The 5,592-nt window shown below is 38.9% G+C and overlaps 1 long non-coding RNA gene across 3 annotated transcripts; it reads right to left on the bottom strand.

Annotated features, from left to right (window-relative positions):
* Window positions 1–1,192: 1,192 nt before the first annotated feature.
* Window positions 1,193–5,008, bottom strand: LOC123188220 (uncharacterized). 3 transcript variants are annotated; one of them, XR_006494392.1, is made up of 3 exons: window positions 4,539–5,008; window positions 4,318–4,435; window positions 1,193–4,219 (listed from the first exon to the last, which is right to left on the bottom strand). It is a non-coding gene; the product is annotated as an uncharacterized lncRNA (long non-coding RNA). The 3 variants fall into 3 exon arrangements; XR_006494391.1 differs by having other exon boundaries at window positions 1,193–4,435; window positions 4,539–4,664; window positions 4,738–5,008; XR_006494390.1 differs by having other exon boundaries at window positions 1,193–4,435.
* Between the last annotated feature and the right edge of the window lie 584 nt (window positions 5,009–5,592).

Below are 5,592 nucleotides of genomic sequence, written 5' to 3'. Positions count from 1 at the left end.
TCCTTTTTCATCTAGGTGGATTTAAGTTATAGTGAAGAACACATATGTTGCTATGAAGCGAAAAATGAATCTAGATGCATCACCACCATGAAGAGAAGAAATATTCCAGATATAACTCACACATCTAGTTCACTGAATTAGTTATATACCTTAGGTATCTATCGAGCCATGGAATCATTTGTCAAGCATATTATACCCTTCTTTTTGTTGTTGGCACAAAACATATGCGCCAACAATATTAGTTATGAAGTTTTCACTTCATCCATGTGCTCACATAAGAGGATATCAGACAATAACTACTCCATACATAACTTTCTGTGATATATTTATACAAAGGAAAAAATTGAGCCTATAAAGGTTCTGTAGCATACTTAGACAAAATGAAAAAAAACAATGAACAACACTTGCAATACATTTTGTACCGAGCAATGAAACAAAATGTACAGTAAAAGATGCTTTGAATCATGTGTATATAGAACAACCAAGTGCACATGTACATGCACACAGACACAAAATTAGTACTGGATCTGTTCTACTCCAGGTTTTATGCAACTGGGACAACCCTAAATAACATACAACAATGCAATTATGGTGTTGTTCAACAAGTCATCTTCTCTTCTATTGGCAGTAAGGTGCCCGTGCTACACTACAGGGTCACAAAAGATCTGGTGAAACATTGTTTACTTAAATCATGTCAAAGAGCCAGTTCATTGCTACGGAACAATAACTAATGTTCCTCTTGACATTGTTGAAACGATGTTATGTAGTTGATAGGTACGCATTGAGCACAAGCAAACATGTGGTTTCTGACCCTTCTTTTAGTAGAAACAATTCTTTTTTTACAAAGAACCCATTTCTATACACCATTTCAAGGAGATGCAATTCCATACTTCATGCCGTTTGTGGGAAGGAAGACGAGAACCTATCTCCTCGTCTAAGCCAAATATTTTCTTCATCATATTCACATCGCGGGAAGATATTTTTATCTCTTTACTCGGCTTTCTCATTGCTCACTGCAAATGCAAAATCTGACCACAAACATTGCAAAATCTGACCACTGACCACACACATTTCACAATTGTGACGACACTCTGAAGCCAAGAAAACTCATATGAAAAATGAAACACAAATAAGACATGTTATACATAACTTGCATACATAAGATAGTATATTAAAATAAAAAAGTGTTGCATGTGCATGGATATTTGGCATTGCAATACAGAATGCACCATAAATGGCTCTCATCTGAAGTTTATTCATACAATGTAAATATCTGCCACATGCAAGAACTGAGCTTCTACACATATTCTAGTGTAGTAGTTATACATTGTTATGGAACAACATCTGCATAAACATCATATGACAAAATATTCAACAATTCATTTAGAGGGGTGATGTTGTTGGATTGTACTTGACTATCAAATAGTTAGTGAGAAATTCCACCAGTCTCCCTCCTCCCGCCTCCCCTGTTTTCTGACGTTTGGTGCCTTCACCTCGAACCGTCCCCTCTCTCCTATGTTTTGATCCTAGATTAGTACACGTGCACTGCAACATCATACTGTATTAAAACAAATCAGATCTCACTGAGAAAAAAAATCAGTATGGTGAGATCACTCTACCTCTTTCTTTCTCATGTGCTCCCCCACCAAGCACTCAAGCATATCAAGCATTATAAATGTGTAAATTGTAATAAAGAAACAAAACATGTTGTGATCTGAAAAAATGGTACTCTTAAAACACTAACATGGGAACTGCTCTTTTTTGAAAATCACCAAATCAATAGTTTCTTCGCAAAAAAGATGTACGTTTTTAGAAGACAAATATGTTTGTTGTAAAAAGTTCAGATTTTTCTATTCTTATTTTGTTTATTTCACCGTTCTTCCGAGAGCTGCTCATGCTCCATATTGAATATATGACTTTATGTTGTTGAATCTTAAGAAAGACAAGGAAGTACGCTAGTTTAGGGACAAATCCAGCTTGTGAGCTAAACTTTACATGACGGCCAAAAGCTAAGAGTTAGATAATTGATGCACTCCTTTTCTTGTGAGAAGGCAAATTTTGATTAGATTTCATGAGACACCTCAAAATTATCCCTCAACTTATCAAGAGGAGCATCTGATGTGACCACGACCAAACAATACTTTGTCATACAGAGGGGCGAAGATGCAGGTCAGACAAAAGGAGCTCCACAAGGCAGGTCTCCTATGCCAAAAAGGAAGAACTTGGATTTCCATAGCCTCATGGTAAGGAAACTAAGTCATCAATTCCAATCTCAAATAAGGGTGATGTTGCGACGAAGAAAATACTGCAAGCCCTTTTGGCTACCTTAATCTCATATAACTACACAAGTGTATATATGTGTTTTTTGTAAAAAAAAGATTACTCAGATTGCGTTCGATACACAATGGTTAATATACAGTGAACCGGTATGTTACATTACTTAATACGACAAAGTGGAAAAGCTTACCTTTCTTCTCAGTGAGTAGAGCTTGAGAACTCACCCACTTATAAGATGACATTCGACAATGCTTGATCATGCCGCTCCATTTTCCTTGCACAAAATCTTGCAAGTACAAAAATCTGACACAGATCACAATGAAAAAAAATGAATATTAAATAGAAAATCTGGTAACAACCCGAGGGGATGGATCTCAATAATTTCCCCAAGTCTAAATTACTTCGTAGTTAATAAGGTACTTCGCAGATCCACAACCAATTCATTTCTAAACATGTTTAGGAGAGGCCATGGTTCCAAACACACAGCTGCATGGATCACACATCTCTGCTTCTTCGGGTCTGACAGAGAAACACAATACTTACAGAGTGGCGAACATGGTTGTGAACAAAAATGGTGGCTCGAGGTAGTTGGCACCAGTACTGCCGGGAACGAGTAACCCGCCACCAGCACAATTGCACAAATCATCCATGCCTACAACGTCCAGGCCTACTCAAGGTGGTCCTATTGCTGGTAGCCTCCATGGGTAGCATAAAAGAAACAAGCTCACATTGGAGGTTGAGAAGAGAATCTGAGTCAGGCACAAAAAGGAATCAACCCCAACGACCACACAGGGGAAAATGAAGTAACTTTAGAAAACAAACTTGGACATGGCAGCAACCGCCGTTGTCATCTTCTTCTCCGTCTCTGATGGCTTGCACAACATATCTTGTAGAAGAGACACAGGGGTAAGCTCGAAGCCAAATCCGATCTATTGGCACCCTAACTACAACATAAGATACAAAAGGGGAAGGATCTTCGCCCAACTCAAGTTCGGCTGTCACCGGGGAAGAAAGAGGAGGGGCTGAGCGCAGGAATTTGGGAGAGGTTCTCGTAGGCTCGGTGCCTTTCTAGACAGGATGAGAAAGGAGAACATCCAAACCATTGGTGTTCTGTTTTGGGGAACTTGGGGCATCCAGACTAAATCTTAGCGTTACATTTCAGATCGGACGGTGCAGATGACACAAAGGCAGACACACCATCATCACCAACTCACATTTTTATAGGAGTAGAGATTTCTTCGTTCATCGAGAGCTGCTCATGCTCCATATTGACTATATGACTTTATGTTGTTGAATCTTAAGAAAAACAAGGAAGTACGTTAGTTTAGGGACAAATCCAGCTTGTGAGCTAAACTTTACATGATGACCAAAAGCTAAGAATTAGATAATTGATGCACTCCTTTTCTTGTGAGAAGGCAAATTTTGGTTAGATTTCATGAGACACCTCAAAATTATCCCTCAACTTCTCAAGAGTAGCATCTGATGTGACCATGACCAAACAATACTTTGTCATACAGAGGGGCAAAGATGCAGGTCAGACAAAAGGAGATCCACAGGGCAGGTCTCCTATGCCAAAAAAGGAAGAAATTGGATTCCCATAGCCTCATGGTAATGGAACTAAGTCATCAATTCCAATCTCATATAAGGGTGATGTTGCGACGAAGAAAATAATGCAAGCCCTTTTGGCTACCTTAATCTCATATAACTACACAAGTGTATATATATGTGTTTTTTGTAAAAAAAAGATTACTCAGATTGCGTTCGATACACAATGGTTAATATACAGTGAACTGGTACATTACTTAATACAACAAAGTGGAAAAGCTTACCTTTCTTCTCCGTGAGTAGAGCTTGAGAACTCACCCACTTATAAGATGACATTTAGCAATGCTTGATCATGCCGCTCCATTCTCCTTGCACAAAATCTTGCAAGTACAAAAATCTGACACAGATCACAATGAAAAAAAGAGAATATTAAATAGAAAATCTGGTAACAACCAGAGGGTATGGATCTCAATAATTTCCCCAAGTCTAAATTACTTCACAGTTAATAAGGTACTTCACAGTTTCGCAACCAATTCGTTTCTAAACATGTTCAGGAGAGGCCATGGTTCCAAACACACAGCTGCACAGATCACACATCTCTGCTTCTTCGGGTCTGACAAAGAAACACAATACTTACAGAGTGGCGAACATGGTTGTGAACAAAAATGGTGGCTCGAGGTAGTTGGCACCAGTACTGCCGGGAATGAGTAACTCACCACCAGCACAATTTCACAAATCTCCGTGCCTACAACGCCCAGGCCTACTCAAGGTGGTCCTATTGCTGGTAGCCTCCATGGGTAGCAAAGAGGAAACAAGCTCACATTGGAGGTTGGGAAGAGAACCTGAGTCAGGCACAAAAAGGAATCAATCCCAACAGCCACACAGGGGAAAACGAAGTAACTTTAGAAAACAAACTTGGACATGGCAGCAACTGCCGCTGTCATCTTCTTCTCCGTCTCTGATGGCTTGCACAACAGATCTAGAAGAAGAGACACAAGGGTAAGATCGAAGCCAAATCCGATCTATTGGCACCCTAACTACAACAAAAGATACAAAAGGGGAAGGATCTTCGCCCAACTCATGTTCGGCTGTCACCGGGGAAGAAAGAGGAGGGGCTGAGCGCAGGAATTTGGGAGAGGTTCTTGTAGGCTCGGTGCCTTTCTAGAGAGGAGGAGAAAGGAGAACATCCAAACTGTTGGTGTTCTGTTTTGGGGAACTTGGGACATCCATACTAAATCTCAGCCTTACATTTCAGATCGGACGGTGCAGATGACACAAAGGCAGACACACCATCATCACCAACTCACATTTTTATAGGAGTAGAGATGTTAGATGAATTAGATGAATTAGCTAGATATTAATGTTAGATGAGTTAGTTTTTTATACTTTTAGTTATAGATGAATTAGATATATTAAAGTTAGATGAATTAGATATATTAAATTTAGGTATATGAGATTTGATCATCTAATTAAAATTTTACTATATAGAACTAGCTACTTTATTTTTAGCAAGATAATTAATAGAACTAGTTTATTTTTAGTAAGTGCTTAGTTGAATTAATAGAACTAGTTGAATTAATAGAACTAGTTGAATTTGTTGAATTAATAGAACTAGTAAGTGTTTATCAATTAATGTTTCAACTATGAACATAGGAAATGTCGTCTGACGACGAAAACGATTTCGATATGTCTGAATACCGCGAAGACAAGCGCGGCTTGTGCGGCAGAAATTTCTTAGTTGATGATAGGCGTTTCAGCATCAAGCTGGAT

Source organism: Triticum aestivum, chromosome 2A, assembly GCF_018294505.1.
Source record: "Triticum aestivum cultivar Chinese Spring chromosome 2A, IWGSC CS RefSeq v2.1, whole genome shotgun sequence".
NCBI classification, from domain to species: Eukaryota; Viridiplantae; Streptophyta; class Magnoliopsida; order Poales; family Poaceae; genus Triticum; species Triticum aestivum.
This window is presented reverse-complemented; position numbering and strand designations above follow the sequence as displayed.